This window comes from Aquarana catesbeiana, linkage group LG03, assembly GCF_042186555.1.
Source record: "Aquarana catesbeiana isolate 2022-GZ linkage group LG03, ASM4218655v1, whole genome shotgun sequence".
NCBI lineage: Eukaryota > Metazoa > Chordata > Amphibia > Anura > Ranidae > Aquarana > Aquarana catesbeiana.
Window position 1 is genome coordinate 63185691 of NC_133326.1, and position 22267 is coordinate 63207957.

A 22267-nucleotide genomic window follows, 5' to 3' on the forward strand; every position below is an offset into this window, starting at 1 on the left:
GTACACACAGAGGGGGATGATAATACAGGGTACACACAGAGGGGGGGGTGATAATACAGGGTACACACAGAGGGGATGATAATACAGGGTACACACAGAGGGGGATGATAATACAGAGTACACACAGAGGGGATGATAATACAGAGTACACACAGAGGGGGATGATAATACAGGGTACACACAGAGGGGGATGATAATACAGAGTACACACAGAGGGGATGATAATACAGAGTACACACAGAGGGGGATGATAATACAGAGTACACACAGAGGGGGATGATATTACAGGGTACACACAGAGGGGGATGATAATACAGGGTACACACAGAGGGGGATGATAATACAGGGTACACACAGAGGAGGGACGATAATACAGGGTACACACAGAGGAGGGACGATAATACAGGGTACACACAGAGGGGGATGATAATACAGGGTACACACAGAGGAGGGACGATAATACAGGGTACACACAGAGGGGATGATAATACAGGGTACACACAGAGAGGGATGATAATACAGGGTACACACAGAGGGGGATGATAATACAGGGTACACACAGAGGGGGGATGATAATACAGGGTACACACAGAGGGGGGATGATAATACAGGGTACACACAGAGGGGATGATAATACAGGGTACACACAGAGGGGGGGATGATAATACAGGGTACACACAGAGGAGGGATGATAATACAGGGTACACACAGAGGGGGATGATAATACAGAGTACACACAGAGGGGTTGATAATACAGGGTACACACAGAGGGGGATGATAATACAGGGTACACACAGAGGGGATGATAATACAGGGTACACACAGAGGGGGATGATAATACAGGGTACACACAGAGGGGATGATAATACAGGGTACACACAGAGGGGGGGGGGGGTGATAATACAGGGTACACACAGAGGGGGGGATGATAATACAGGGTACACACAGAGGGGGGGATGATAATACAGGGTACACACAGAGGGGATGATAATACAGGGTACACACAGAGGGGGATGATAATACAGGGTACACACAGAGGGGGATGATAATATAGGGTACACACAGAGGGGGATGATAATATAGGGTACACACAGAGGGGATGATAATACAGGGTACACACAGAGGGGGATGATAATACAGGGTACACACAGAGGGGGGGGATGATAATACAGGGTACACACAGAGGGGGATGATAATACAGAGTACACACAGAGGGGATGATAATACAGGGTACACACAGAGGGGGGGATGATAATACAGAGTACACACAGAGGGGGATGATATTACAGGGTACACACAGAGGGGGATGATAATACAGGGTACACACAGAGGGGGGGTGATAATACAGGGTACACACAGAGGGGATGATAATACAGGGTACACACAGAGGGGGATGATAATACAGAGTACACACAGAGGGGATGATAATACAGAGTACACACAGAGGGGGATGATAATACAGAGTACACACAGAGGGGGATGATATTACAGGGTACACACAGAGGGGGATGATAATACAGGGTACACACAGAGGGGGATGATAATACAGAGTACACACAGAGGAGGGACGATAATACAGGGTACACACAGAGGGGATGATAATACAGGGTACACACAGAGGGAGATGATATTACAGGGTACACACAGAGGGGGATAATATTACAGGGTACACACAGAGCAATGATAATACAGGGTACACACAGAGGGGATGATAATACAGGGTACACACAGAGGGGGATGATAATACAGGGTACACACAGAGGGGGATGATAATATAGGGTACACACAGAGGGGGATGATAATATAGGGTACACACAGAGGGGATGATAATACAGGGTACACACAGAGGGGGATGATAATACAGGGTACACACAGAGGGGGGGGGATGATAATACAGGGTACACACAGAGGGGGATGATAATACAGAGTACACACAGAGGGGATGATAATACAGGGTACACACAGAGGGGGGGATGATAATACAGAGTACACACAGAGGGGGATGATATTACAGGGTACACACAGAGGGGGATGATAATACAGGGTACACACAGAGGGGGGGGTGATAATACAGGGTACACACAGAGGGGATGATAATACAGGGTACACACAGAGGGGATGATAATACAGAGTACACACAGAGGGGGATGATAATACAGAGTACACACAGAGGGGGATGATATTACAGGGTACACACAGAGGGGGATGATAATACAGGGTACACACAGAGGGGGATGATAATACAGAGTACACACAGAGGAGGGACGATAATACAGGGTACACACAGAGGGGATGATAATACAGGGTACACACAGAGGGAGATGATATTACAGGGTACACACAGAGGGGGATAATATTACAGGGTACACACAGAGCAATGATAATACAGGGTACACACAGAGGGGGGATGATAATACAGGGTACACACAGAGGGGATGATAATACAGGGTACACACAGAGGGGATGATAATACAGGGTACACACAGAGGGGATGATAATACAGGGTACACACAGAGGGAGATGATTTTACAGGGGACACACAGAGGGGGGATGATATTACAGGATACACACAGAGGAGGGATGATAATACAGGGTACACACAGAGGAGGGATGATAATACAGGGTACACACAGAGAAGGGATGATAATACAGGGTACACACAGAGAAGGGATGATAATACAGGGTACACACAGAGAAGGGATGATAATACAGGGTACACACAGAGAAGGGATGATAATACAGGGTACACACAGAGAAGGGATGATAATACAGGGTACACACAGAGGGGATGATAATACAGGGTACCGACAGAGGGGGGGATGATAATACAGGGTACACACAGAGGGGGATGATATTACAGGGTACACACAGAGGGGATGATAATACAGGGTACACACAGAGGGGGGGATGATAATACAGGGTACACACAGAGGGGGGGATGATAATACAGGGTACACACAGAGGGGATGATAATACAGGGTACACACAGAGGGGGATGATAATACAGAGTACACACAGAGGGGATGATAATACAGGGTACACACAGAGGGGGATGATAATACAGGGTACACACAGAGGGGGATGATAATACAGGGTACACACAGAGGGGGGGGGGATGATAATACAGGGTACACACAGAGGGGATGATAATACAGGGTACACACAGAGGGGGGGGATGATAATACAGAGTACACACAGAGGGGGATGATATTACAGGGTACACACAGAGGGGGATGATAATACAGGGTACACACAGAGGGGGGGGTGATAATACAGGGTACACACAGAGGGGATGATAATACAGGGTACACACAGAGGGGGATGATAATACAGAGTACACACAGAGGGGATGATAATACAGAGTACACACAGAGGGGGATGATAATACAGAGTACACACAGAGGGGGATGATATTACAGGGTACACACAGAGGGGGATGATAATACAGGGTACACACAGAGGGGGATGATAATACAGGGTACACACAGAGGAGGGACGATAATACAGGGTACACACAGAGGAGGGACGATAATACAGGGTACACACAGAGGGGGATGATAATACAGGGTACACACAGAGGAGGGACGATAATACAGGGTACACACAGAGGGGATGATAATACAGGGTACACACAGAGAGGGATGATAATACAGGGTACACACAGAGGGGGATGATAATACAGGGTACACACAGAGGGGGGATGATAATACAGGGTACACACAGAGGGGATGATAATACAGGGTACACACAGAGGGGGGGATGATAATACAGGGTACACACAGAGGAGGGATGATAATACAGGGTACACACAGAGGGGGATGATAATACAGAGTACACACAGAGGGGTTGATAATACAGGGTACACACAGAGGGGGATGATAATACAGGGTACACACAGAGGGGATGATAATACAGGGTACACACAGAGGGGGATGATAATACAGGGTACACACAGAGGGGATGATAATACAGGGTACACACAGAGGGGGGGGGATGATAATACAGGGTACACACAGAGGGGGGGAGATGATAATACAGGGTACACACAGAGGGGGGGATGATAATACAGGGTACACACAGAGGGGATGATAATACAGGGTACACACAGAGGGGGATGATAATACAGGGTACACACAGAGGGGATGATAATACAGGGTACACACAGAGGGGATGATAATACAGGGTACACACAGAGGGGGATGATAATACAGGGTACACACAGAGGGGGATGATATTACAGGGTACACACAGAGGGGGATGATAATACAGGGTACACACAGAGGGGGGGGATGATAATACAGGGTACACACAGAGGGGGATGATAATACAGAGTACACACAGAGGGGATGATAATACAGGGTACACACAGAGGGGGGGATGATAATACAGAGTACACACAGAGGGGGATGATATTACAGGGTACACACAGAGGGGGATGATAATACAGGGTACACACAGAGGGGGGGGGGGGTGATAATACAGGGTACACACAGAGGGTATGATAATACAGGGTACACACAGAGGGGGATGATAATACAGAGTACACACAGAGGGGATGATAATACAGAGTACACACAGAGGGGGATGATAATACAGAGTACACACAGAGGGGGATGATATTACAGGGTACACACAGAGGGGGATGATAATACAGGGTACACACAGAGGGGGATGATAATACAGAGTACACACAGAGGAGGGACGATAATACAGGGTACACACAGAGGGGATGATAATACAGGGTACACACAGAGGGAGATGATATTACAGGGTACACACAGAGGGGGATAATATTACAGGGTACACACAGAGCAATGATAATACAGGATACACACAGAGGGGGGATGATAATACAGGGTACACACAGAGGGGGGATGATAATACAGGGTACACACAGAGGGGATGATAATACAGGGTACACACAGAGGGGATGATAATACAGGGTACACACAGAGGGGATGATAATACAGGGTACACACAGAGGGGATGATAATACAGGGTACACACAGAGGGAGATGATTTTACAGGGGACACACAGAGGGGGGATGATATTACAGGATACACACAGAGGAGGGATGATAATACAGGGTACACACAGAGGAGGGATGATAATACAGGGTACACACAGAGAAGGGATGATAATACAGGGTACACACAGAGAAGGGATGATAATACAGGGTACACACAGAGAAGGGATGATAATACAGGGTACACACAGAGGGGGGATGATAATACAGGGTACACACAGAGGGGGGATGATATTACAGGATACACACAGAGGAGGGATGATAATACAGGGTACACACAGAGGAGGGATGATAATACAGGGTACACACAGAGGAGGGATGATAATACAGGGTACACACAGAGGAGGGATGATAATACAGGGTACACACAGAGAAGGGATGATAATACAGGGTACACACAGTTTTTTCAACGCAGGCTCTTTGTCACAATTTATGTGTTCGGGGCTCTCACAGATTTGAGCCTGTGTGGTATCTATGTTTCATACTGCTTTGTATCCTATATGATGTTTTCCATATGTATTGGTATGAACATGTGTAGACCTGTTAAGTGAAAAACTTCAATAAAAATGATTTGATTTAAAAAAAAATAACACTTAACTTACCTTACCCTCCACTCCCCTGGCAGATGGCGCTCCCCCGGTTCCGGCGGTGGACTGTCCCTCAGTGTTTTCACCTCCAACGCAGGGCTATGGACATCTTGATGACATTGAAATTTTAGAATGTGGGAGAAGACTCTACAGGGACCGGTCTAGAGGATCCGGTAAGTAAATCTCCCTTTCTATGTCCCCCAGACCTAAACAAGCAACTAACCTTTGCAGTGCCAGCACAGCCCCACTACAAAGGATAATTGTTAAGTTTCCCGGAGTTGGGCTTTAAGGGCGAGTTTTGTGACTTTGCCTAGACTGATCTGATGTCATTTGTTTTTTTCAGGCACAAGGATACACGTCCTCCGTTTCCTCTCTCCAGGGATCAGACTGCTGTATTGTAAGAAGGCACAAGGTAAGAGGCCACAGCAGTTCATATTCTGATCTATAGGCATAGTGTACTCTGTTACATCTCCTTATTAAAACCCCACTTAAAATGACACTTACAAAAAGGTAAATGATACACGCTTTACAAGCAATATCGTTCAGCTCCCTACCTCTATCGGCGTGATTCTGGCGTAACGTCACCAAGCTTGACTCTTCCCCTAGACGAGTTGCGCCACATGATAGGGCTTCTTCAGTAGGTGATACCTACTAAAGGCGCAACTCCGGCATTACTCTATTGGCACGACTCCAGCGTAACATCACAAAGCTCGACTCCTCCCCTGCTCACCACCTCCATCGGCACGACTCCTTGTCTGGCTCACCACCTCTATCGGCGTGACTCCAGCGTAACTTCACTGAGCTCAACTCCTCCCCTAGACGCATTGCGCCACGTGATAGGGCCTTCTTCAGTAGGTCGGACCTAATGAAGAAGCCCATCACGTGGCGCAACATATCTAGGGGAGGGGTCAAGCTCAGTGACGTTAAGCTGGAGTCGCGCCGAGGTTGTGAGCCGGATGATATTACTTGTAAAACGTTTATCATTTACCTAAGTGTAATTTTAAGTGGGGTTTTAATAAAGAGTTGTTACGGAGTACACTATTCCTGTCCTTTTTGCCTTGTTACATATGAGCTGAGTCCGGGTGATCCTCGGTGAGCCGCGAGGAAGCCTCTGTCCAATTGAGGAGAAGTGGAGAGATTTGCCCGGGTGTAAAGAGAGAAGCGATTTTTATTTGTATGGAGGTGAGCAGGCCCTTCACTTGGTGACGGATTCTCACTGTGCATATGGAGAGTCGGCACGGGGTGCTTTGAAATACATTGTTATGTGCACAGATTCACAGAATATTTAGTCAACATTGTTTGATTTATTATTCACGATAGAGCTGCACAATTAATCGTTAAGAATCAAGATCGCAGTTTTTGTCCCCCCTCACGATCTTAACAAAGCATTTTCCCGATTCTATGCAGAGAGTTCTCTGCTCAAGCCGACAGCTGTTAACCCCCCCCCCACCAAAAAAAAAACTAGGCAGTCTGCAAAGTTTCACAACATTCCTCAGCTGCTGAGCTAACTATAAACATTGTAACATTTTGTTCGTCAGATCAAACTAATGAACTTCAGTCTGTAAATGAGGGCAGTTTAACCACTTAAAGTCTAAACCTTTTTCTTACACTTGTTGGTTTCAAGTTAAAATCAACATTTCTTAGAACTCCCAAACATTATATATATATATATATATATATATTTTAGCAGAGACCATAGCGAATAAAATGGTGGTTGTTGCAATATTTTATGTCACACTATATTTGTGCAGCGGTCTTTCAAATGCAGGTTTTTTTTTTTTTTTAATACACTTTAATGAATTAAAAAAAAAAAACGAAACAGTAACTTTTTTTTATAATATGAAAGATGATGTTACGCCGCAAGAATCATGATCTTTATTCTAAGCAAAAAATTTGTGATTCTCATTTTAGCCAGAATCGTGCAGCTCTAAGTCACATCTATATGGGCTACACTGATTTATGTTTGAACACTCAACTGATTGGTAGGATGAAGAAAGTGACCAAAACAGAAAATGCTATTTAAATACCAAGTCATAGAATGGGAAGTCACCAGTACTCCAAAATGTAGGATTTATAAATACACAGATTATTGTGAACACATAGGGGTTAATTTGCTAAAGGCAAATAAGCTGCTCACTTTTCAAGGAAATTATCTTTGTGAATGTGGTGAAATTTCACTTTGCAAAGAATACCCAATCACGTGCAAGGAAAATAAAAAAAAAAAAAAAATATGAATTTTGCTGACACATGATTGGATGATGGAAGTCAGCAGAGCTTCACCTCATTCACCAAATGAAGGGAAAATTCTCCTGCAACATGACCAGCCTATGAACTTTAGTAAATCAACCCCATAATGTCACATAGGTTGTTTAGCCAAGGTTTCGGGGGCCACGCAGGGTCCCCTTCCTTATGGTAACACAGTGGCTAAATGATCTGTGTGACATTATGGGGTCTGATTATAAAACATATCAGAAGCATCTGTGCACACTGAATGAAATGTGACCGTAATGTGTGTCAGTGATTAATGCTTTTATCTTCAGCTCCATGACTGAGGTGTATTTTGGCTACTAGATGGCGTTGAAGATTCAGGCATGAATTTTTCTGACATTCACATAAAAATATTCTATAAATAGACTCCTACGTGTTCACAGCAAACAGTAAATCCATATTTTGGAGTGCTGGAGACTTTCTATTTTATAACTGCAACAGGAGGCTGATCTGTGTCAGACGTATGGCATGGAGCTCTGCCTGTCACAGAGAGCCGGCGATTCAATTCCATACTAGGAAAACAATTTATATCAGTGCTGTGGCTCAGAACTGCTGTTCTAGTGCATCTCAAAATGGCCCTTAAAGTGCGTGTACATCCTATATCTGTGTTTTAGTATGTTTGGCATCACGGCTCATTGTATACATTTTTACTCAACAAATGTTTTTGTAAATTTGTTGCAAAGTTTCTTATTTGGAGATCCTGCCAGTAACAGCACTTCCTATTTCAGGCTGCCACAGCTAAACTTCTGCCTCAGTTAGCAGAAGCGTTGTCACCGGCATTGCATGCTCCTTCACTTGGCTGTGTGGCTGCCCATGTGATAGACCCAATAACCCAATGGAAAAATAAAGTGGCTCAAATGGCATGGAAATGCAGTTATTTTAGTAAATATAAACTGCTAAACACCTTTTCTCATCAGCGGTATATAGGAGCCTTCTGTGACTTCTATCGACGTCCGACTGAGCACTGGCTAAAGCTTTTAGGAGGAGTTTTCATTCTCCTCTGACTGTCCTATGAGACTGCATGACCCCTGACCCTCTGTCTGGACAATGCTGATTGGCCCTGTGCTGCTCAAACGCAAACTTAACCCCCCCCCCCCCAAACAAAAAAAACTCTCTAGCAATACACACCAAACTGAGCATGTGCAGAGTGTCTCCCCCCCCCAACCCTACCACTCTCTAATGCAACGTCCATCATAGGGGCTAGCTATTAAGGGTATAGTGCTGAATGCTGCTGCCCAAGAGGTCTTCTTTATTATTTACAGTTCTCCTGGTGGACATTGTAATTTGTATTATACCTTGCACGGTAAACTGTGGGGTTAACCCCTTGATATGTAATCAATTTTACTGATAATTTTGTCATGCAATTGATCTATGCCTGTGTTTTCTTATGCTGATTTGTTCAATTAAAAACATTTCTGTTAAAAAAAAAAAAAAATTATATAAACGAAAAAAGACCAACAATTTTGAAAACAACAATACCCAGATACTCTCTACTTTCTATTATAAAACATATCCAAAAAAAACCCCAAAAAATAATTTCTTCATAAATTAATGCCAAAATGTGTACATCTACAAAATTCCAATAAGTGTACATTAATTGGTTTGTATGAAAATTATAGCATCTACTATCTATGGTGTATATACTGAAACTTTTGTAGCTTTGACGCTATACTGTAATGGCGGTGGATACTACCTGGAGGGTCGCTAACTTACTGACGTTGGTAGTGACACGAATACAGTTATCAGTGATAATACTGTCCACTGTCACTGTACTAATGATATTGGCTGGGAAGGGGTTAACATCTAGGGCCAACCAAGGGGTTAACTGTGTGCCTAACAATGTGTAATGTGTGCTGCTTTTACTTTATTATCTGGCTGTTTTTTCTCCCTGCTTTTCAAGTGGACGAAACAGCAAGATCGCTGTTCCTATGCACACGGAGTCCTGTGCTTTTGTAAACACAAAACTCTGTGTGCGATTGGACACAGCCGATCAGCTGTTTTCAGCCAAAATCATTGGCTGAAATCTGCTGCCAAACTCATGCTGAGTCCAATCACAGGACTGGTCAGCAGGGGGCACTCCCCAAACCCAGAAGAAAGGCCTGATGTACAGGTATGTGATTATGCTTACACCTGCTGCCCACTCATAGTAAATTTACTGTGAGCGGTTGACATGTGGTTGGGGTATTGAACCCCCAGTCAACAGAATGACTGTAGAAAAAACACACACTTGTACAAAAGAGCAACTATACTCACTGTTATTCAATTTATTTTGTAGAAAATGCAGATCTATGTGAATGGGTTACCTGAAGTTAAAGTGACACTAAATGATTTTCTTGTTCTCCAGAAATAATCCATATGTGGGCTGGCTGTGCATAGAAAAGTGTACATGACCGAAACTAACCTGCGCAACAAATGGAAGTGAGGGGGAGAGGCAGTGGCGATCCTGACCTCCCTGGGGCCCTAAGCAAAATTCTGCTAAGGGGCCCGTGATGTCGTGAGCTATGTAAACCACTTGCCATTGCCACACAGTCACACCTGACACTTCAGTGCTCCCAATACAATCCTCCCTCCTTCAGGGTCCCCATAGAGCCCCCCCTTACACCAGGGTCCCAAGAGAGCCCCCCCTTACATTAGTGTCCCCAGAGAGCCTTCCCTCTTACATTAGTGTCCCCAGAGAGCCCCTCCTTACACAGGGTCCCCAGAGAGCCCCTCCTTACACAGGTTCCCTAGAGAGTCCCCCCTCTTACAATAGTGTCCCAAGAGGGCCCCCTCTTACATCAGTGTCCCCAGAGGGCCCCGCCCTTACATGAGTGTCCCCAGAGAGCCCCCCCCCTTACAGTAGTGTCTCCAGAGGCCCCCCTCTGACATCAGTGTCCCCAGAGGGCCCCGTCCTTACATTAGTGTCCCCAGAGGCCCCCCTCTTACATCAGTGTCTCCAAACAGCTGACTCCCCCCCCCTTACAGAGGTTCCCCTGTACCTGGCTGGTGGAGGTGGGAGGCGGCGATCGGCAGCTCTATGGTGTCCACAGGCAGGGGGATCTCCCTGGGGCTAGTAGTTCTATCTCCGAATGTATACAGCGGAGAGGGGAGGGGCCTCTGACCCGGGCATCAGCAACAGTGTTCAAGCAGAGTGAAAGTGAAACTGATACCTGCCCGGGTCAGAGGCCCCTCCCTTCTCCTCTCCACTGTATACACTGACACTCAAGAGAGTACTACAAGCCCCAGGGAGATCCCACCGACCACACAAGCACCATAGAGCTGCCGATTGCCGCCTTCCACCTCCTCTCACCTCTCCCCACTGCACTCTAAACGGCCAGCCAGAGGTGCAGAGGGAGATGCTGGGTCTTGGGGGCCCCCGCCACAGCGGTATAACGGAAGAGCCTAGTCGCAAATGCTGGATGTTGTAAACATTAATTGACGCGCTATGACACAAGGGGGAGGCGGGGCCTCGAGTAATTTGCGGGGCCCTACGTAGCTTGTGTAGTGAGCGTATAGGGCGGATCGGCTCTGGGGAGAGGTTTAGGAGCTCACAGAATGAGTTTGTATGGATGTGTATAGATTATTTAGGGTGTAACATGTAACATAGTGAAAATGGGGCCCCCCATACCCAGGATAGCATGCGGGGTTCTTCTCCCTTGCAGCCACTGTCACTTTTGAAACTGGTGCAGCTGTGCAAGATTCTGCCTGCACAGCCACGTCATTCATTCATTCATAGAGATCTGTACATGAATAAACTACAAATCCCGTCTTCCATCACGGTAGTTGTAGTTCTCAATTGAACACGGGTGCAGTGATCACCACACTTGTAGTCCATTGACACCTCCTTCAGCTCTCCAAATGAAAGCCTGTGCAAAGTTACAGGCAGAGAGCTGGAGGAAGAATCTACAGGAGCCTGCAATTATACCCACGATCCACTGATTGTGGATGAAATACTTTTCATGCTCCTACAAAAAGAAAAAAAAATTCCTTCATGCAAAAATATGTGCATTTAATATTATTATTTTAAAGTATTACCATAGCCATAGCTCCCAACTGTCCCTGATTTCGAGGGACTATCCCTGATTTGGAGCAAAGTCCCTCTGTCCGTCATTCCTCCTCATTTGTACCTCATTTTGGTCTGATCTATATAGATGTATATAAAATGCACTTTTTATCTATCAAAAAGTGTTTCCCAGTGCTAAACATTTCATCTGATTTCTAAATTGCTGCATTTGTAAATTCCAAAAGCAAATATAAAGGAATAGTAGTGATAAAAAAAAAGCACTTGTGGGTTTAACCAATCTTGTTTTTTTGTACAATTCTCCTTTAAGGGGGCGTGGCCAGGGGTGTGTCCTATGCCTGCATACTTTTGCTGATAGGTGTCCCTCATTCCCATCTCAAAAAGTTGGGAGGTATGCCATAGCTTTTAACCCCTTGGCGCCAACTCCTCCCGGCCCTTTAAAGGGTTTCAGATGCCGGGAGGTGTGTCAGGGTTTCTGATCATGTGACCACCATGATTGGCTGTCACAGTGGTCACCTGATCGGAAAGCTTCTGATCACTAGTATGCATTGGGAGCTTTCAAGTACCCTACGGCTACTGTGCTGGGAGCAAGCAGGGGGCGCACCCTCAGCACGATAAGTTGTTTTAACAGCTCCACATATATGCAGCCCTTAAGCGTTAAGGGCCCCTCGTTGAGCGGCCGCATATATATACATGCGGCCGGCATCAAGAGGTTGAAGTACAGCAGCTATGCTGGGGAACGTGCAACTAGAACTGTCCATGGTGCTGAAACTGTGTTTTTAGAATGGTACCAAAATTATGAGAACAAGTCTTAAAGGGGTTGTAAACCCTCTTGTTTTTTCGCCTTCATGCATCCTATGCATGAAGGTGAAAAAACACCTGGCAGTGACTGCCCCCCCATTTTACTTACCTGAGCCCTGGAACTTGACCCGGTGGGGATGTGCTTTTGATTGGATAGATTGATAGCAGTGCAGCCATTGGCTCCTGCTGCTGTCAATCAAATCCAATGACGCGGGCAGCTATGGACGCCGAATGCTGGACTCAGGAGGGCATACCCGCAAGGTAACCCCCTCGGGAGAGCGCTTCTCCTAGGGGGTTATCTGATGTGGGGAGGAGCCACGAGAGCCGCCAGGTGACCCCAGAAGAGGAGGTTTGGGGCCACTCTGTGCAAAATGGGCTGCACAGTGGAGGTAAGTATGATATGTTTGTTATTTAAAAAAAAAAAAACCCTTACAATCACTTTAAGCCCCAAACCTCTTTCTGAGATTTGGTGTTTACAAGTTAAAAACAGGTTTTGTTGCTAGAAAATGACTTAGAACCCCCAAACATTATATTTTTTTCTTTCGAACACCCTAGAGAATAAAATGGTCGTCGTTGCAATACTTTCTGTGACATCGTATTTGCGCATCGGTCTTACAAGCGCACCTTTTTCTGAAAAAATTCACTTTTTTGAATGAAAAAATAAGATAAGAGTAAAGTTAGCCCAATTTTTTTTTATACTGTGAAAGATAATGTTCTGCCAAGTAAATTGATACCCAACATCAGTGGTGTATTTACGTTTTGTGCTGCCCTAGGCCTGACTAAACTCATGCACCCCCAAATTTAAATATGACCAGCCCCTTCCTGTCGATGCCACACCCCTTCATGTTTAAGGCCTGCCCTGTCATCTGTAAACCACACCCCTTCCTATTTAGGCTCCACCTCTTCCTCTCTGTACATTAGGCCTACATTCACATTAGGGAGAATTTGAAATCTGAACTCGCACGATTTCAAACCGGCAATGAAGTCCGAATTCGGGGACGATTTGACAGACATCTGTGTGGGTTCATGCACAGATGTCTATTAAAATGGCCCCCAAAGTCACCAAAAGTAGTACAAAAACTTATTTTGGGAATCGGTTCGGCTCCGCAAAGGCAGCGTCGCACCGATTTGAACTGTGTAATTGTCAGCAATAGCTGTAAATTTGGCATGCGATTTGACATGCCAAATTGGCCCAATGTGATTGTGGGCTTAAAGTGGGTACCAAGTGCAGCCTCATCAGTGCCGATCAGTGCAGCCTCACCAGTGCCCACACAAGTGGCGAGGAGGCCGCATATTGCCTCTGAAAAGAAATCTGTGTGTATTGCTTTTCAGAGGCGTGACAGTCTTTTTTAATCAGAGCAGGAGAGGGGGACATTAGTGTAATTGTCTAGGAGGAGGTGATGTTTAAACTTACTAACCAATTTTCCAGCCTCTAGTATGCGTGTACTCTGATTTGCCACCTGTCCTGCACACCTTAACATACACACAGAAAGTGTGTCTGTGTGTGTGCATCAGGGGGTGGAGTCTGGACATAGCTGATGGGGCAGGCACAACAGAGATTGGATAGATCATAAGGAGGCGGGGCAAAATCATTGGCCTTTTCAGCAAACTGCGTTCACTCCAAATAGAGACAAAAGAAAAAAGAAAGAAAAATAAATATACGTCAGTCTTAAATGTAGTTAGTAGAATGGACAATAAAATCCAGACTGATCTATAATGAGAAATGACACTTTTCTTTGTATGTCAGAAGGCAGCATGAACCATACAGGTAGCTATGAAAGGTTAAACCAATATATACAAGCAGACACTAAGGTGTTAAATGCCATTTTTTACCAGAAGCACCAGCCTGCAGATGTTGAGCTGTAAATAGTCAGGCTGCATTCACACCTGAACGTTTTCAGCTCGTAAAATGCCATCAAAAACCCGTGAAAACGCCCAACAAACAAAATCCCATTCATTTAAATGGCCCCTGTTCACATCTGAGCATTTTGTCGCCTGTAGTAAAACGCCTGAAGCTGCATTCACACCTGAGTGTATCGTTTCCAGGCAGAAAGTTACGCTATTTTTGCCACGATTTTGTACAGGTCAAAAGGTCACCAATGTAAAAGAATTAAAAACGCCTGTAATCTGCCAAAAAAGAAGCTGATGTACTTTTTTGAGCGATGGCCGTTTTGCTTTATGTGACAGAAAGCTCAGATGTGAACAGGGGCCATTGAAATGAATGGGATTAGTCTTGTTGGGCATTTTTAGAGCTGAGGCTGAGAGCAAACAAATGCCCAAAAACGCCTATGTGTAAACAGAGCCTGAGCTCAAAAAAGTACATGAACTTCTTCATAGGCAGATTATAGGCATTTTTCTGCTTTTTTTCTTTGGTGACCTTTTGACCTGTACAAAATTGTGGCAAAAATCATGGTAAAAACGTGCGACTTTCTGCATGAAAGAAATACGCTCAGGTATGAGTGCAGCCTTAACCATTTAGAGTCCTTTCACATTGAAAGCATCTGGGCGTCGACAGTAAAGCGGCGCTATTTTTAGCGCCGCTTTACCGTCGAAATCGGCCGCTAGCGGGGCGGTTTTAACTCCTGCTAGCGGCCAAAAAAAGGTTAAATTCGCCTGCAAAATGCCGCTGCAGCGGCGCTTTGCCGGTGCTGCCCATTGATTTCAATGGGCAGGAGCAGTGTATTCACCGCTCCTACACCGCTGCAAAGAAGCTGCAGGCAGGACTTTTTGTAACACCCTGCCAGCGCAGCGCCCCAGTGTGAAAGCACTCAGGCTTTTTTCAGGTGCGCTGTAGTGCCTGAAAAACGCCGCCAGTGTGAAAGGGGTAAGCAGCAGTGTACATGTGTTCATTAAGCCCAGGTTCACACTGATGTGATGTGGGAACCAGTGCGATTCCAGCGCCAGTTGCCGCATTGTATCTCTCCCGTGGGCAGATCACACCACCCTCTGCGAACCTCTGTGGGTGTCAATACAATGTTAATGACACCCCCAGCTTAGTTCACAGATCGCAGTGCGAACTGTTAACTCGCACAGGAATCGGATCGCATAGGTGAGAACACCCATGCGATCTGATTCTAGTGCTGGGAAAAACAAGTCCCTGTTATTTTTTTCTGTGCCAATCCAATACGAGTTCAGCCATACAATTTCATGGCTGAACTCGCATCTCACAGACATTGCATGTAATCGGTACCACTGGTGCGGGTGCGAATCACATGCAATGTCTGATCACACTGGTGTGAACCTGGGCTGAAGCAGAGAAGAAAAGAAAAGCACAGTTCTCCCCCAGCAAGGACATAGAGGGTTAATTACTAGAGAGACTCTATTTCAGATAACAGGAGATAGGAGAAACAAAGTGGGAAAGTCAGAGCACAGATAAGCAGTGCTATGAGGTTTGCAAGGAGACCTAGTGAGGATCAGTATTTCCTCTCACCCCTCCAGCCAGGTCAGATATGAAGAATGTACACAGTAGCCGGTCCGCTGCTGAAGCCACAATCCGACTGCTCCATGTGCACTCGGGGTCACAACACAGGAAGAGAAACTGACCTCCTCTCTCACTGCTCTCCGTCTGTTTAGAGAGGAGGGGGGAACTGTCACCACACTGTATGAGAGAGAGACGCTCTCCGAACGCTGCGTGTTCTGTCAAATTCTCAATGAATGGGCTGACTCAGGAGGGGGGGGGGGGGGGCGGCAGCTGCCGCCCCCCCAAAGTGCCGCCCTAGGCCTGGGCCTTGTCGGCCTAGGCCAAGACACAGCACTGCCCAACATGTCACGCTTCAAAATTGTGCCCGCTCATAGAATGGCGACAAACTTTTACCCTTAAAAATCTCCACAGGTGACATTTAAAAAATTCACAAGTTGCATGTTTTGAGTTACAGAGGAGGTCTAGGGCTAGCATTATTGCTCTCGCGGCGATACCTCACATGTGTGGTTTAAACACCGTTTTCATATGCGGGCGCCGCTCATGTATGCGTTCGCTTCTGCACGCGAGCTCGGCAAGCTTTAAAATGTTTTTTTTTTCTTATTTATTTTACCTTTTATTTTTTTTTTTTTTTTTTAAATGGTGTCACTTTTTTTCCTATTACAAGGAATGTAAACATCCCTTGTAATAGAAAAAAAGCATGACAGGACCTCTTGAATATGAGATCTGGGGTCAAAAAGACCTCAGATCTCATATTTACATTAAAATGCAATACTAAAAAAAAAAAATGTTTAAAAAAAAAAAAAAATGTTGCTTTAAGAGCTATGGGCGGAAGTGACTTTTTGACATCGCTTCCGCCCTGCAATGGTATGGAAACGGGTGGGGGCCATCTTCCCCTCACTCATCTCCATACCTAACAGGAGAAAGGACCCGATCGCCTCCGCCGTTGCCAGTGGCTCCGGTAAGCGGTGGAGGGCACCGAAGCACGGCGGAAGGGGGGGCCTCTGCTGCCGCCGATAAAAGTGATCTCGCAGAGACCGCTTTTATCTGAAAGCGGACCGCCACCCGCTGAAGAAGAGGATACCGGAGGGTTATGGTAGCTAGTTGTTGCCATAACAACAATAACCCTCTTCAAAGTACCGATGTATAACAACGGCAGGCAGTCTGTAAGTGGTTAAAGGATAAGTTCACATCTTGTAACATGTTGCATGTTACACCCATATTTAGGGTGTACCATGTTACAAATGCACCAGCCCCTGCACCCCACTGATCCCCTGTTTTGAAAGCGAGCAGGGGATTTTCTCCCCCTGCTTGCTGTCACAATATAAAAAATAAAAAGAACATTCATTCACAGTATTCTGTGAATGGGAAAACAACAGCCTTTGCAGTTGTCAGCTTATAGTTCTCAATGAACTACCATGGTGCTGTTGATCACTTTAAGTAGTTCATTGAGTCTCCCTGTCAGAGTGTAACTGTTTGTATCCGAGGTACGGCCAGGCAGATACACAGACAGTCTGCAAGACCATGGCATTACACCCACCATCTGCCGATTACAGGTGCAATGCTTTACAGGCTCCTAATGATAACATTTTTTTATTTTTAACCTGCAAAAAAATGTGCATTTATTTTTTATTTTTTGTAAAGTTGTAAAGTGGAACTTATCCTTTAAAAGCTCCCAACTCTTCAGCAGGGGGTTGGTTTACTAAATGCAAATAGGCTGTTCACTATGTGAGGGAGTTTTGCCTCAGAGCCCAGTGAATAAGATGAAGTTCTGCTGACTTCTATCATTCAATCACATACAAACAGAAATTCTGTTTTTTTGTTTGTTTTTTTCTTTGCACTTGATTGGGTATTCTTTGCACCTTCACCTTCAAGCTCTGTGGAAAATTCCCTTGCAAAGTGAACAACCTATTTGCTTTTAATAAATCAACCCCACAGGCTCAGTTTACACCTGATCGATTTGAAGTTAGAAGCTCTTCAATGCTCAACATGAGGATTCTCATTGTATCCCATGGTGTCGCTGCACATGTGAAGCTTGTTCAAAGTTCCAAAATGTTTTTGGTCAGTATAGACTTCAATGGGATCACATGAAAAACAGGCATAGTTTTTTTTGTTTTGGTTTTTTTTTTGTCTCTCCTTCTGCTAGTAACTAATTTTGCATTGGCTAAAACACTCATGCATAAAAACACTTGAAAAAACTGTGTACAAAAGTGCATAAAAAACACTCCAAAAATACTTGAAGAAGTTCAAGTGTGAACCTAATGCCGTGTACACACGAGCGGAATTTCCGTCGGAGAAATCTTGGATGGTTTTTCTGACAGAATTCCGTTCAAGCTTGGCTTGCATACACATGGTCACACAAAAGTTCTGTGAACTTTCGACTGTCAAGAACGCGGTGACGTACCACACTACGACGAGCCAAGAAAATGAAGTTCAATGCTTCCAAGCATGCGTCGAATTGTTTCGAGGCATGCATAGGAATTTTGCATGTCAGAATTGGTACAGACGATCAGAATTTCCGATCGGACCTTTTTCCGACCGTAAATTAGAGAACATGCTAATTGCAGGAATTCCGCCAGCAAAAGTCCGATGGAGCATACACACAGTCAGAATTTCCGACCAAAAGCTCACATCGGACTTTTGCTGGTGGAATTTCTGATCGTGTGTACGGGACATAAGGGCAATTTTGATAATGCAGACCACAGGTCAGGGTTTACTTCAGTATCCGCAGAGCTACAGCACTCTAGCTTCTTCTCGGAGGCAGCACAATACTGCAGAAGCTCTAGCCAGCTGCATAGACTATTATGGACAGCACTTTAGTCTCTCTGAGCTCAGATGGCTCAGAAACAAAGCACCTGTACACAAAGCTGGATTGTGATAGGTCATTTGGCTGCTGGAATCAAAAATCTGTGCTGGGGTCTGCATTTTTCCTTGTTCAATATTTTTATTGAATTTAATCAAACAGGTATAAGTACAGCAAGCTGATTCAGGTATAAGAAGATATTTAGAAATACAGCTCCATTCACTGACACATACTATGACAAATACAATGCAAAAGAAGACTTGTCAGCCTTAGTATAAAGTGCAAATAAAAACAAAAAACGGTACAAACAATGGTATCAAACCATGTTGGTGGTGCTACCGCAAAGATCCTGGGTTGGGACCTGGTCCCAGCAAGAGTAAGGCCAATGAGTACTGTGTATTATAGTGGTAGAGAGAGGAAAGGTAGGAGTGAAGAAGAAGAAAAGGAGCACAGAGGGTGCAGAGAGCAGGGGAGAAAAAGGGGGGGGGGGGTGAAGGAAGGAGACAATCGGGGAGTGAACACTGTCCAGTTCAGAGACCCCAGCCAGGGCCGCTTCAAATGTTAAACTTCAAAGAGGCGTTGGTCGAAGTCCTGTGGAAAAAAATGAGAGACCCAAGGGTCCCAAACCTTATAGAATTTTGTCATGGTCCCTTGAAATTTAGCTGTAAGCTTTCATTGACTAGGACCTATTGCATACATAAGTTAACTTCGGATATCAATAAGGTATAAGACAGCCAAGCCTCAGCAATTGTCTGTTTTGCAGTCATCAAGACATGGGTCATCAACGTGTGTTAAAGGAGAAGTACAGCCAAAGTTTGTTTGGCTATACAGTACTTCTCCCATGGATCATAGGAGTGCAGTTTATTCTGCACTCCTGTGATGCATTTTCAGTAGACAGCGGGCTAAAGTCCGCTGTTGGCTGACGTCACAGAACCGGTTCAGGCTCGAGAAACATTGTGACAATATGATTGGGATCCGCTCACATGCCTGGACCACCACATGGCTCAGCCTCTCAGTGAGCCACTGAGAACCTGAGTTGGCCACTCCCGCCCTCTCCACATCCCAGCACTCCAGTGAGTGCTGGAGGGGCAGAGCAGACAGTGGTGCCTGACAGTCACCAGCTCTCTGCTCAGGCAGCCTGGAAAACTGAGCGATCAGCGATGTTTGATCTCTCTGCTCTGAGCCTTAGAGCTGCTTCCACCTCGGTAAGTATGATTTTAAATTTAAAAAAATTCCCATGCTTCTCTTTTAAGCAGAGCTTCTTGCAGAAGCATAGGGATTGGTTTCTGCAATAATTTATGCAAGATATCATAGACAGTAGTCCAAAACATTTGTGCCATTGGGCAGGTCCACCATATATGGAAATATGACTTTGTATTTGGACAGCCATGAAAACGGGTTAGGGGATTGGTCGGAAAGACACGGGCTAGTCTGAGTGGCACCAAGTGCCAAACGAGAACTTTGTAATTGGTCTCGACCACTGGTATGGTTATGGAGACATGGTAGTATCCCAAATTTGAATCCAGGCTTGCGAGTCTAATGGCATACCCAGGTCCCTCTCCCAGGAGAGCAGGTTGGTAGAAAATTTAAATAAGAGTAGTGTATAGAAGTGAAATTAAGCCCAGAGAATGCAGATCCTTTAGGGGTTTTACATTTATAATTACCCCCTTCCCCCAGCCTGCATGCCATGCTTCGTTGGTGGTGATGAAAGCATTGTTCCAGTGCTTATGGGCCCAGGCATCTTAGCACCCAAAGCTGCAAAAGGAGTTGTTCGCATTGACTGACTTTCATGCTACCAGTATGCTCATTGTGAGGGGTAAGTGGGTGGTCATTTCATCATTGTGACCTGGTTTTGAGGATACTTGGCCCATTTAACATGAATGGGGGCTGAAGGGGAAACTTTGACCTTCATAAAAAACTACTTTAAATTGTGAACTGTACATAGCCAAAGAATATTTCATTTTGGATAATGTAGGAAAAGGTTAAGTGTCAGTATGATTTCTGCTCTCAGTGTCTTATTAGGGAGATTTACCTTCATGTAATTCAGAGAAGCAACAAGAAGTGAGAAAAAAAATATCTAAAAAAATAAATACATTTCCCCCTTAGACAATTATCACTGGAACAAGTGTTCCTTCTTTTGAAAGTTTTCCCCTTACCTCTTGTTCTGGTGATGCCTTCCAAATTTTGAATTTCCAGTCGTGTCATATTTTGGTAAAAGTGGTCAACAGAACAGATAGGAAAAATGAATTTACCTAGCAGGGACATAGAAAGCAATTAATACTTGACAGGAGTGCTAATCCTTCCCAACTCTGTCCAAAACTAAAAACAAAGTTTTGGCTACACATACACTGTAATGTTCTAAACTTAACTACTGTATCTAGCGATGTCTAATGCTGGGTCTTTTTTTGTGCCTGACTGAAATCCCTAATAGAGGAACAAAAGTCCCTGGCAAAGAAAAGGAGATCCTCAGCAAGCCATGGCTTTAAGTGCTGAGAGAAGTTTGGGAAAAGCATTCATTTTTTTTTTTTTTACTTTTATTAGAAACGATGTTACGCTATAAACAGTGTAGGACATGCTATTTCTTACCTCTTTAAAAGGGTGATTAAAAAAAAATTCTTTACCTATTCATTGTCTGGCCATGAGAGAGCCTGAATTCCTTCTTTTCCACTCTTTCTTCCTTCCTTAGGCCGCTCTAGGCCTTTCTCTCTTCCTTTCTTTCTCTTTTTGGATCATACTTTCCTCTCTTCCTTTAATCATACATAATCATACACCTTATCTGTTTTATGATTTTATCACATAATGCAAATATCAGTGACATGGATGCCTTCTCTCCCTACAATGTTACTCTGCAATGTTTCCACCTGTTTACTTGGACTCTGTTATCATTGTTCACTCAAACAGTGTTATTTGGGTATAACCCACTGTTGTATTACTACTTGTGATGGGAACAAATAATAAAAATACATATTTACCTCTAAAAGGGGGGATTAAATAAAGATCTTAATGGGTTGGAGTAAATTTTAATACTTTTTTTTTAAGTTTTTGATTTAATTTTAATACTTTTTAAAATAGTTTAACTAATATTTAAAATTGTGTATATATATATATATATATATATATATATATATATATATATATATATATATATATATTTATATATATATGAGATTAAACATAACATTTCTTCTCTGAATTACATGAAGGTAAATCTCCCTAATAAGACACAGAGAGCAGAAATCATAATGACACTTACCTTTTCCTACTTTATCCAAAATAAAATATTTTTTGGCTATGTACAGTTCACACTTTAAAGTAGTTTTTTATGAAGGTCAAAGTTTCCCCTTCAGCCCCCATTCATGTTAA

The 22267-nt window shown here is 44.4% G+C and overlaps 1 protein-coding gene across 1 annotated transcript in view; it reads left to right on the top strand.

Moving 5' to 3' along the window:
* Positions 1-5953: 5953 nt before the first annotated feature.
* Positions 5954-22267, top strand: part of TM6SF1 (transmembrane 6 superfamily member 1) — a 136565-nt gene continuing 120251 nt past the window's right edge. The window contains exon 1 of the mRNA XM_073618620.1: positions 5954-6026. The gene's annotated coding sequence lies outside the window, so the exon portion shown is untranslated. The remainder of the gene's footprint in view (positions 6027-22267) is intronic.